The sequence below is a fragment of the Typopeltis vanoorti genome, chromosome 6, assembly GCF_054136105.1.
Source record: "Typopeltis vanoorti isolate ZY-2024b chromosome 6, IOZ_Tvanoo_1.0, whole genome shotgun sequence".
NCBI classification, from domain to species: domain Eukaryota; kingdom Metazoa; phylum Arthropoda; class Arachnida; order Uropygi; family Thelyphonidae; genus Typopeltis; species Typopeltis vanoorti.
This window is the reverse complement of record NC_143554.1, coordinates 111,631,581-111,644,788: the sequence shown is the minus strand read 5'-3', so window position 1 is coordinate 111,644,788 and position 13,208 is coordinate 111,631,581. Positions and strand designations below refer to the sequence as shown.

The window sequence follows — 13,208 nt, the reverse complement described above, 5'->3', positions numbered from 1 at the left end:
TCCACTCTAAAAATAGCACCTGTAGTAAAAATTACCGGAGATGTTGGAATGAAATATAGATAGTTCCGGAAGGTACTTATGTGGGGGTGTGTGTGTGTGTGTGTACCGCAATATTTTTTTCGAAATCTAATATAAAGCGATTGTTTGTTATCTCATAATGTATATGGCAATTTGATTTCAATTTTGCAATATATCTCAGTTCATTGAGAAAACATAGGGTTGTTTTTTCGAAATCAAGTAAAAGCATTTAAGGCTGTCAAGCCAGTACATTTTGTATGTTAACTGCATGCACTCGTCTTCCCAACAACACCCATAGCAGACCATAAATATGCACTAAATATGAAAACCATTGTTGTTTGAAGAACGGTTCGACTTCTTAAACTGTCATTTAAATTATAAAAAGAAAACATGTTCTATCCTCAAACCTCTTGCTAATCCCCTCAAAAAAAAAAACACTAATAGACAAGAAACAGGGTCGGTGGGGATGAGTTTTTTTCTCATCATATACATCTACACAGAGTTTTCTCAAAAGAGGCCTGGAAGTTAGCAAACCTATTAACATGAGCAGTACCAGAATTCGGAATATTTATTCATTTTAATTTTAATTTTTTAACAAGTGAATTATTCTATTATGTACGCCTTTCAAACAAAAGTCATGGAATACAACGAGATATAAGCAAAGTACATGGCAAAATTAATACCGTATTGTCCTGCCTTTAGTTAAATAAGTGCTTAGTGCCGTCAAACAATTTCTGTTCGTTCATCATTATCATCAACAACATCATTGGGTCCAGCAGGAGTTTAAATGCTACGCTCTCGCAGGTATCCTTGGATTTCGCAACTATAATTCTAGAATTCTGGTCTATACCTAGAAGTTTATTTATAGGCCTGCTTTATATGTAAATTGCATTTTCCTAATTAAGGGATGAAAACAACCTGCATTAATCTGGTTTACTAACGAAGAAGAAAATGTTACAAATTTTATCTACATGTTCATCTCAAGCGTGATATCTTCTTAAAAGAACAGGGCGATGGACTGAGTCCTTGACTCTTTATCCCGTCACCTGAATGAAGTAAATCTGTGTGGATGGAGTGTTATTGAGCTAAAGGCTCTAGTCATGGCTGGGTAGCAGCAATAGCCGAGCCTCAGTTAAAACTTCATTGACTACAGCATTGCCATTTGTTATCCTGGAAGTCCTAAAAAGGACTTTCGTATCTTTTCCTCTCCTCCCACGCGTGCGTGATCTGAGATGCAACGGATTCTTGCTTCGCCCCTTTAAGCCAGTTCTTATAGGGGCGAAGCAAGAATGCTTTTCAATACCCCGTTATCTGTAGAGGATAGTGTAGGGATAAAGTATTGTTGACCTATTAAAGCTCTGATCATGGCAGGAGGGTAACAGCAATAGCCGAGCCTCAGTTAGTACTTCATTGGCTACAGCATTGCCATCCATTACCCTCCCAGGGTTTCATCTCCCACCTGCCTGCGTGATCTGTCCTTATAAGGACTGGCTTAAAGGGGCGAAGCAAGAATGCCTTTCATCCTCCCCGTTATCTGTAGAGGACAGTGTAGGGATAAGGTGTTATTGAGCTATTAAAGCTCTGGTCATGGCAGGAGGGTAACAGCAAAAGCCGAGCCTCAGATAGAACTTCATTGGCTACATACATACAGCATTGCCATCTGTTAAATCTCCACGTTGGTTCCACTCAGTGAAACTCGACCACCGAGCAGAACCGCTCATTCCGAAGAAAATAATTCACCGGCAAGAACCCCTCAGCGGGCCGTGCCGGAGAACACTATCCCCGGAGACTCAAATTGCTCCCTTATATAAGGCAAAAACCCTAAGAGAGCGAACTCTCGAAACTCAGCAGGGTAACAGCAACAGCCGAACCTCAGTTAAACTTCATTGGTACAGCATTGCCATCTGTTACCCTCCAAGGGTATTAATCTCCAAATCTGCAGACTTTCCCGCGTGATCTGTCAAGATTCCTTGCCGACACTATGAAAATTAGGTAAATAAAATAAAGGTGTTTTAAGTTTTTTATTGAATACTTATAAAATATTTTAGAAATTCCTAGTATTTTGGAAAAATTCAATAGAAAATTATAAACTGTCTAACATTTTAGGAAAAATTTCTTATTCAATTAAATAGTTATATTTTGTTAAATTACTCATTATTTTACTTTAAGGTCACTTTAAGTTGATTTGATGATAAGTCAGATTAAAAATTTATAAACCAAGGAAAGAAACTGTATTTCTTAACATCTTCTTCTTTGAGTGCCATCTCCTATCGGAGGTCGGCGACCACCTTGGTAAATTTTGAGCGATTCTCAGCTATTCTGAGCAGTCTCTCAGAGTTCATACCAGTCCACTGTCTGATATCTGCCAGCCAAGATTTTCTTCGTCTTCCTTGTCCTCTTCTTCCATTTATCTTCCCTTTTATAATCAATTGAAGTATCTTATATTTTTCATTACGAAGTAGGTGACCAAGATATGCAGTTTTCCTTCTTTTTATGGTATCTAAAAGTTCACGTGATTTCCCCATTTGTTCCAGTACTTCCTGATTGGACGTTTTTGCTGTCCATGGGAATTTTAACATTCGTCTGTATAACCACATCTCAAAGGCTTCAAGTCTTTTTATTGATGTTGTCTTCAAGGTCCAAGTTTCTGCACCGTACAGCAGTACAGACCATACATAGCATTTAACCATGCGTACTCTAAGCTCTAAGTTTAAACTGCGGTTACACAGTGTTGATTTCATCAAGAGAAAATTTTTTCTTACCATTTCAATTCTAACTTTTATTTCCATTTCTGGACTGTAATCGTCATTTAACCAGCATCCGAGATATTTAAGCTTTGCACTCTTTCTATTTGTTTCCTATTTAAAGAAAGTGCTAAATTAAGAATTGGTTTCTTACTTATGAATTTAGTTTTGGTGATATTTATTTTTAATCCCATTTTTTCACTCTCTGCATTTATTAGTTCCAAAAGATTTTGAAGATCCTGAATATTGTCAGCCAGAAGAGCTGTATCATCGGCATATCGGATGTTACTGATGATTTCACCATTTACACTAATCCCTTCCTTTCTTCCTTCCAAGACTTTTTGAAATATGGCTTCTGAGTAGATGTTAAAAAGAAGAGGTGACAGCACACATCCTTGCCTTACTCCTCGTTTGATGTTAATGGAGTGTGTAATAATGTCATCAACTTGAACAGATGCCTTTTGGTTCCAGTATAAGTTTTCAATGATCCTGATGTCTTTACCATCTAATCCAATTCTTTTTAATAATACAATCATTTTAGCATGTTGGACTTTGTTAAATGCTTTCTCGAAGTCGATGAAGCAAATGAATATTACCTTGTTTTGGTCAATACAGTTTTGAAATAAGATCTGAGAACAGAAAAGGGCCTCTCTTGTTCCCAAGCCGTTTCTAAAGCCGAATTGGGTATCACTGATGGTGTCTTCACATTTTCTGTATATTCTTTTTTGAATTATTTTTAGAAACATTTTGAGAACGTGACTCATTAGGCTGATCATTCTATAGTCATTACAAGTTTCATTTACTTTTTTAGGTAGCATGATGAAGGTCGACTGTAACCAGTCTTGAGGGATTATGCCTGTATCGTAGATCTTATTAAATAGCTTTACTAATATGTTAATGTTGTCACCTTCTAATAACTTTACTATTTCTGCTGGTATTCTATCTGGTCCTAGGGCTTTACCATTTTTAGCTGAGTTTAATGCACATTCTACCTCTGATTTTAGAATGTATGGACCTTCCATATGTTCATAAGTATTTTCTGGGTTCTGTCTGTTATCAGTAAAGAGTTCTTCTGTGTATTTCACCCATTGTATTTTGTCATCCTTTTTGGATATAATTTCTCCCTTTTTGTTTCGAAGGATACAGAATTGTTTTTTCTTATATATACCTGAGGTCTCTTTCATCTTTTTGTGTAGATTAAAATTGTCATGTTTTTCCTGTCGAATTTCTATTTCTTTACATTTTTCATTCATCCAGATTTCTTTTGCTTTTTTGATCTTGTGTTTAATAATAATTTTATGAACCTCTGTATATTTTGTTGGATTATGATTTTTATATGATCTGCGTTGATCCATGAGAGAAAGAATTTCATCAGTCATCCAATCTTTCTTTTTTACTGCTCTGTTAGGACATAAGGTATTGGTACATTTCTCTATGAAGACAGATTTCAATTTGTCCCACGATTCATCAACCCTCATGATGTCATCATTCTTGATAAGTGCTAGCTCTTGATTCAGATCTTGACTCAATTTGCTTCTTATCTCTGTGTTTATTAATTTTTCCAAATCAAACATTTTTTGTTGATGTTTCTTAAGTATACCTTTCAGTCTAAGGATTTCTTAACTAAGGAAGAAAAAAAAATTAAATGGATCATATAGAATTAAATGCAAAAGGACAGTACAGGGTTAGAAAGGCATAAGTGTATATTTACAAGTTTCTCAAACAGTCAACACTAACAGAACTCTAATCAGAATGAATATATTATTCCATGTGTGTCTATCCAGAGCATGCGAATACACTACTGCTTCATGACATTGAACGACACTCAGTTTAGGTCTTTCTTGAAACTGTTCATCCATCTCATTTGGGGTCTACCTCTTAACACCTTTTGGATCAATGAGCATAATCGTATTGACCAATCGTATGCTTGCATTCTGACATGGCTGAACCATTGTAGTCTTCTTTTATAGTGTTAACAGGTGTCTGTTCACTCCTCCGGTGTATCTCATCATTATTTGCGAAGTTAAACCATCTTACTGACATAATATTACTTAATTTTTTATTTTGCTTCCTTTTACTTGTATTTTTATATAAAGAAGCGTTCTGTTCTCCAAGTCTCTGAGTAAGGAAATAGAATTGAGGGTTCAACGTATGTACGGTTTTATTATTATTATTATTATTGTTGTTGTTGTTGTTGTTGTTGTTTATGTTGAGTCCATATACGAGAGATTGGCTGGTCAACCTATAGTACTTTAGTACCGTATATGGGTAATGGGATGGGAAAGGAGAAACTTGTTGACATTCGATTTCAAAGCCTGTATATTGCATTCCTTGGGAAATACATCAGGGGGAATATTGTTCCACAGTTCAGAAGTAGCAAGGATGAAGGAGGAGGAAAAGAAACTTGTTCTGTGGGTTTCGAGGTGTACTGTGAAGGGATGTTGGTCGCGGCTGTACGCGTTTCAATGAGCTTAGTACCGAGTAGGGGAATTATTGATGCTGCTTCAGATGAGCATTTTCCAAGAAAATATTTATAGAATATACAAATTGCAGAGACGAGACCAAGCGTCTATATGAAAGTGAAGGGAACGAGTTGGTGAGGGATGGGGGATTGATTAGTCTAATTGCTCTCCTCTGTATTGAGTTAAGCATTTTGAGGGAGATTTTAGGAACGCCATTCCAAATTTGAGAACAGTATTCGATAGCTGGGCAGATTTGTGATTTGACGTAATGGACAATTGCTGTAACTATTATTCAGCAAAGGTTTTCCCAGGGAAGAATAACGACCCCCCATTCCCCCAAACAAAGGATTGTTCATTGGTATTGCTCTTTGGGGAATGGATGTTTATCAATGTCTTTAAGTGGTAGGGCACTTTCATCTCCTGATGTGAGAAAACTACTCAGCTTATTAGGTCTTAAATGGCTTGAAAAATTAACATTACGTTTAGTGTCTAGAGCAGTGGTTCCCAACCTTTTCCCACTTGAGTACCCTTTTTAAACCCATTTCTAAATTGTACCCCCCTTGTTTTTAAAATAGCTGTTTTTAAATACTGACACTTTTGTTTAGCGCCTATCTTAATGGAAAATGTTTACTTTACTTATTTTTTCATTCATGAACTACTAACAACTTGAGGTTTGAAAAATAAGAACTGTACACTGCAATGGCTACCAGCTCATGTAAATATTGAAGGCATTGAGAGAGCAGACAGACTAGCCAAAGAAGCAAGATACTTACCTCAAAAAGTACACCTACTATCACTAACTGATGCCAATTCAAACTACCAAGAAGGAGAAGAATGAAATCAGCGAAATAAATGAAAATTGATTTCATGTAAAGACATGAAAATTCATCCGGAAGGTAGTTGAAGTTATGAAAACTGCAAGAACTGTCCAGGGCTCGAATCAACACCTGTCCATATCTATTCTTGTCCAGCAATTGCCGCTGCTCTACAGAAAATTGATAATAACCTTAGAGAAAAGCTCTACTTCATCAAAGTTCAAGAGATTGCCAAAGCAGTTCTACAGGCCCACGGTCATATTTACGCCGAAGAAGCGCTTTTCAGTGGACTCCACAATAACAACAACAACTTGTTTTTACGCCATTGCTGATCACACAGGACTGCAAAATTGGAGTCATGAAAAATTGTCTGGAAACTGTTAACTGTTTCTGATTTATGTTTAACTGCTGATTTCAAATATCTCTTCCATTTTTCTCTATCACGTAAGTATTTTTCACAACCTGGATCTTAATATTACAGTACAATAGCTTTAAAATGTATTATATTAAGTACAATAACAGTTTCTAAATTTTTCCGTAAATATTTTCGAAATGAAAGTATTGGAAAAAAATTTAATTAAAGTAATTAAAGATTAATCTTTAGTACATAGTTTATATTTCATCGCGATGTCTTTTTCTTTTTCCTTCAAAGCTTCTTTTTGAACTTTTCTTCTGAAATTTCTTTTCCCGCATAGTCTCTGTGCAACATCCAGCAATAGTCCGCCATCATGATGACATTCCACCTGTCCTGATACCTTCTATCTGTCTCCTTGATGTCTTGGTGGAATCGCTCTCCTTGCTCTTCACTGACAGTTCCCAGATTCTCAGCAAAGTAATATAACCGAGAGTTGAAAAAAGTGCACTTTTAAGCTCATGGAGCATCCGAAATCCTTGAATTTCTGTATCACGTCTCCCACATTCATTTTATAGTTGAGGTTCTTGTGATTTTCTAAAATGGTCACCACCTCTTTCCCAGTTTTCTATGCTTCTTTTTCACAGATGCCATTTTTACTTCAAACACTTTATCCTTCATAAGTGTCCTGATGACCGATAAAAATACCTTCTTTCAATTTTTGCTGTAGATAATCCAGGAAATTTTGCTCAGATGTATTTAACACAGTCCCCTTCTTTCGACAAAGCCTTCACAAATTGCTTCATTAATTCCAATTTTATGTTAAGCGGGGTTTGCTCGGGAAAAGGATTTTTCTCCCGAGCAACCAAAGCTTTGTGTAACACATTGCCATCCATTACCCTCCAATGGTATCAATCACCGCATCTCACGGTCGATTCTTCTACCACATCTAAATAAATCCTTAGTTTCTTTTCATACAGTAAAGTGGTTTAATTATGATTAACACTTTCATTGCCAAGCTGAAAATTGGAATTTCGTGTGGTGGCCAATTTTTTTTTTATTTTTTTATTTAGTTAGCGACGTCCACGCGATATCGCGTGATTGGCAATGAACATGTTAAAGCATTTTACTGTATATTAAATACTCTGTAATATAAAATAAATGAGCATGCTATTATACATTTCTCCGTTAAATGTTTTTTTTTGACAAAAGAAATTTAAATAATCAGAAAAACTGTACAGTTTAACAGAAAAGGAAATTTTTTCAAATGATTCTTGAGAAAGCTATTCGAGGTTGGAAAAACATTTTATCACCTGCTGGAGACTCATTATTTTCATAATCGATTAGATTAAAAATAAAACTTCAATTTTTCATATATAATGTAAAATAAAATATATATTTTTATTAGAATTACTGTAGATTACTGAAGTAATTAAGTTAGATTTTTTAAGAGAATTTAACTTTTTTCTTTAGACACCTAAAAGTAAATTATATAAACTGCTTCAAAATGCTAATTGGCAGCAAATTGAATTTGAATTTCAGTTGGGTAAATTTCTGTCTATTATAAATTTCTTGCTGTAGTTTCAACTCCCTTAGTAATCAAAAACTAAGAAACACCTGATTTTCCTAATAAATGTGAGGATCGCATCTATCTCCGTTTTAGGATTTGTCTCTCGTCCTTCCTACGCTGCTTCCTGGAGCAGGAAAGGTACTTTTAAAAATAATAAAAAGTAAAAAGGTACTTACAATCAAAACTCGGAAGTTTTGATTGTAATGGGAAAAAATTTTCCCATTTTTGGTGGGAAGTATCACCAAGTTACTTAGAATCCCCAGATTCCCTTTGGAATATGTTGAAACTGATCTAAAGATTATCCACGACATATTCGGGAAATTGTCCGTAGTACGCAACGTAGAAGTGTTAAATGATGCAGAAAATCCCACATGGAAGTCAGGCGAAGTAACCATCTCCCTGTAGATGAAAACGCCAGTTCCTCCCAACTTTATTGTCATTGGATCTTCCAAAGTAATGATTAATTACCCTGGCGTAAAGAAACAATGCTTCCGATGTGGTGCCTTCACCCACCTTGGGGCCGATTGCCCGAAATCGAAGACTAAAAACTGCCTCAAAGCAAACCACAACCTGGATTAGTGTGACGCAGCTTGCCTGAAATTTGGTGCCACAGACCACAAAGTGGACACCTCCCCATCAAGAACCCTGGCAGAAAGGATGGGAGGTGCCATAACAGCAACACCGCCGGGCAATACTAGCAATATAGAAAAGAAACATTCTCCAAACTTGAAGGCTGCAACAGAAAGTCATACCATCACACCACCTAAGGAAAGCCATAAGAAAAAAAAATGCCGCCACAGAAACCATAGCATCCAAACCCGAGAAAGAGAAGAAGCGAGAAATCCATGAAGAACCAGCCAAAAAGCAACCTACCACACATGATGCAGAAGAAGAGAAACAAAATGAAACAGAAAATATGGAGGCTACAGCGCCCCATCAAAAGATCACCCAGTCCAGAGGAAAAGGAGATGAAAAAAATAAAACCAGCAGAAACAGAAGAATTGGAGACTCCTCATGCAAATGCAGGGGAGTCTCTAAAGCATCTCGTTAAAGGTATCCCTGGGGTGGCAGAAAAATTTAAAAATGCACTAGTGAGAATAGGGGAACCTGAGCTTTTCCTCACTGGGAAATATGGTACCAACGTAGTTAGTGCAAAATGAGGTGACCTATTTGTTGAAGACATTAGCAAAATCACCCCTGAGCAAGTACAGGTAGCCCTGGACATAGACGGGGAGGCGGCATCGGCTTTTTTCATATCTCTCTCCAAATTAGACATTGGCCAAGGGAAGCGAGGTGGCTAAAAGAATAATGACTGCCCACAACAAACGACAGTTATAATAACCATCATATGGTTTCCCGTCCATAGCTACTCTGTTCTCTTCCCACACCTGTGTGTGTGTGGGGGGGGCGGCGAAGGATTACAGCGAGGCGGTGAAGCTTCCTGAGAGCTGCATCACTCAGGCCAGGCCCTTCCCCCCACCTTCCTATTTCGGTTTACAGTCCTATCTATAATTTCTGATTTCTCTGTACTCCATGTTTTTGTTTTTGTTACATGTTTCCTTTTTAGGATTTTTCCTTTTCTTCTAAAGTGAAAAATCAACGACCGTTTTAGAATCGCCTCTGGGGGGCAAACAGCTAAAACAGGTCAACTGAGGCCTCTTTTACCTACTCGACCACTATGCACTCTATCTTTATTTCCTCTCCTACTATCTGCTGACTCTCAGCCTATCTTACTCTACAGGCCAATGATGAAATTTGTTGAACTTACAATACAAATTATTTATTGTGCAACGAAAGTCCTATTGTGAAATTGTATTTTTAAAATTTATATTGTGCAAGGAAAGTCCTACTGTCAAATTGTATTTTTAAAATTTATAATCGCTCATAAGCTTCTCGGCCTTTTGGCTAAGATCAAAGTGTAGTATCTGTGCGGATCAGTTTAACAGGCTAATAGCATTTCGTAGTATCTGTTTTTATCCGTTGATATCTGTACGAGTCCCATCCGGGCTCACGATATTTAACCGGATATTTACAGATCTTCCTAAATCGAGGACTGGGGAAATTTCAAACAGTCGGTGGTGGGAATAGTTAGTCCCCCCCCTCCAATACTCCAACGATGTTATCTGTTGGTCCTCGCGTCCGAACCCTCGGCTTTGAGGTGGATGCGTCAACGCCAGCCAGGGCAATAGCAAGAGCTCTCATGGACCATGTAGGAGCCGAAAATATATTCTGGTTCACTCCTTATGGCGGCGGAACATACCAAGTAGTCACCAAGAACATCGCTTCATGGAATAAGATACTTGGCGGATTTGAATGTGGAGGTAAAACAATTTCTCCCTTCATGGTAGGGAGCATCCTTAAAATGCTCAAAAATATCAAGATTTCCCCTAGAATACGCGGAGAATGAAGACATCATTCGGAGCGTGTTTTCAAAGTAGGGTAATGTAAAAGAAATCCAAATCCTTAACGATGCTGAACACCCAGAGTGGAAATCAGGAGAAGTTATCATCTTCCTTGAGATGAAAACAGAAGTGTCCAACTTCATTCTCATTGGTTCCGCCAGGATAATGGTCAACTACCCTGGCGTGAAAAAACAATGTTTTAGATGTGGTGCCTTCAGTCATCTTGGGGCAGACTGCCCTAGAATCAAATGTAAAAATTGTCTGAAAACAGCCCATACAATAGATAAATGCAAGGCAGCTTGCCTCAAATGTGGTACCCAGAACCACGAAGTGGATACCTACCCATCCAGAACCCATGCAGAAAGGATGGGAGGCACGATAAAGCCAACAGCTGCGACAGAACAAGAGTCGGGAAACCCGGATTTTCCAACTCTAAACGAGGCATACGGCAAAATAACGGCCGTAGAAGAGAAGGCAGCCGCCACAGAAACCATAGCATCCAAACCCAAGAAAGAGAAGAAGCGAAAATTCCATGAAGAAGAAACAGCCAAAAAACAAGCTGCCACACATGATGAAATCACTGCAGAAGAAGAGAAAGAAAAAGAAACAGAGAGTATAGAGGCAAACAGCTCCGCCTTCAAAAGACCACTCAGTCCAGAGGAAAAGGAGATGAAAAAAATATAACCAGAAGAAACAGAAGAATTAGAGACTACTCCTCATGTAAAAGCAGGGGAGACTTTAAAGCATCTCGTTAAAGGTATCCATGGGGGTGGCAGAAAAATTTAAAAATGCAATGGTGAGAATAGGGGAACCTGAGCTCCTCCTCACTGGGAAATATGGTCCCAACGTAGTTAGTGCAAAATGGGGTGACCTATTTGTTGAAGACGTCAGCAAAATCACCACTGAGCAAGTACAGGAAGCCCTGGACATAGACGAAGAGGCGGCATCGGCGTTCTTCATAGCTCTCTCCAAATTAGACATGGCCAAGGGAGGGGGGGGGGTGGCTAAAAGAATAATGACTGCCCATAACAAGCGACAGTCACAATAACCATCCCATGGTTTCCCGTCCATAGATACACTGTTCTATAGTTCCCACAGGTGGGGGAGGGCCTGCGAACCTGAGCGTTGAAGGCTTACAGCGAGGCGGTGCAGCTCCTTGAGAGCTGTATCACTCATGCCAGACCCTTTCCCCCACCTTTCTATTTCGGTTTCCAGTCCTATCTATAGTTTTTGTTTTCTCTGTACTTCATATTTTTGTTTTTGTTACGTGTTTCCTTTTTAGGATTTTTCCTTTTCTTCTAAAGTGAAAAATCAACGACCGTTTTGAAATCGCCTCTGGGGGGGGCAAACAGCTAAAACAGGTCAACTGAAGCCTCTTTCACCTACTCTACCACTATGCACTCTATCTTTATTTCCTCTCCTACTATCTGCTGACTCTCAGCCTATCTTACTCTACAGGCATGATGAAGTTTGTTGAACTCACAAATTATTTATTAATAGGATGTTAAATTTCATAATAATTCTTTTCTGTTCATTTTTCTAGTAAAATGTCTAGTAACGTTTCTTTCTCGTTTCCCTTTTACAGAGTAAAAGGGAAACGAGAAAGAAAAGACTTCAGCTCACTTGTAAGAATGGTAGGAATCTTTATATAGAATTCATCAATTAAAGGTGAGTTATCTGATCTCAAAATGGAAGTAGTATGGTTTTGTTTTTCTAAGATAAATTAGGATTTTTTATTTCGCAATTAACAGACAAGATGTGCAGACGGTGGACTGTATAAATTTGACGTGGAGTGTGGATTCGCCTTTGGGGTGAGTACTCAAATATCATGAATATGCCATATAATAATAATATTCGTGTTTTATTTCGTCTTGCTACCATTTGAGGAACTGGGAAAGTTTTCTTTTAATAAGTATTCCACTAATCAGAGGGCTTATGCATTACATCCTTATTAAATCTCCTGCATAAAATAATTATATTTAATTCTGCATCCATCGTCTACAGGAAAATCAGTTGCCACCAACGATTTTACAACGTACTGGTTATCTCTAATATATATATATATATATATATATATATATATATATATATATATATATATATATATATATATATATATATTTGTCTCGAATAGCGAATCTTTGATATAATAAGCATTCTGCTATGAAGATGCGGAGTATCTGATACAAAGCAAATTAAGTGAAGTGCGTGAATTTGGGACTTTTTTTGATTAGCTTAAAGAGAATTAATGGCAAAATATCTATCGCATATAAACATGGTAAAGTTATCAATCTGTCGCAATAAGAAAGGCCTAATTCATATTTATTGTAAGTCAGGCTTTTCTTACTCCTGAATAAGTCATGAAACAATAAGTCGCTACAACAATTAAAATCGGAGGAGATGAGGGAAAAGTTTTCGTAAACTTAGAAAATCATATACTTGAACACGTTAAGCGATTTACGTGTTTTGGTAGTCTCATTACTCACAACCTCAACAAGACAGAAACAATAATAGAAAGACTTAACAAAGTATACGGTCTAAAATGAATAAATTAAACAAAATATCGGAAAATAACAGCATTTTTAAAAGCCTCAAAGGAAAACTCTATAAAACCATTATTATACCTACAGCAACGTACGGAACCGAGACAGGGAGACTCAATCAGAAAGAAATACAGAAAATAAGAGCATTCGAAATAAAATTCTTCAGAAAAATAAGACTTACTAGTCAGAACACAAAACGAATGAGCAAGCTAAGCACGAATTAAACTATAGTGAAGATATTGTAGCTATAGTTCGTAAACAGCAATTAAGATGGTTTGGACACCTCAAGAGAATGTTCTTTC

The 13,208-nt window shown here is 37.3% G+C and overlaps 1 pseudogene; it reads left to right on the top strand.

Annotated features, from left to right (window-relative positions):
- Positions 1-9,846: 9,846 nt before the first annotated feature.
- On the top strand, positions 9,847-10,003 carry LOC150105812 (U2 spliceosomal RNA; annotated as a pseudogene).
- The last annotated feature ends 3,205 nt before the right edge of the window (positions 10,004-13,208 follow it).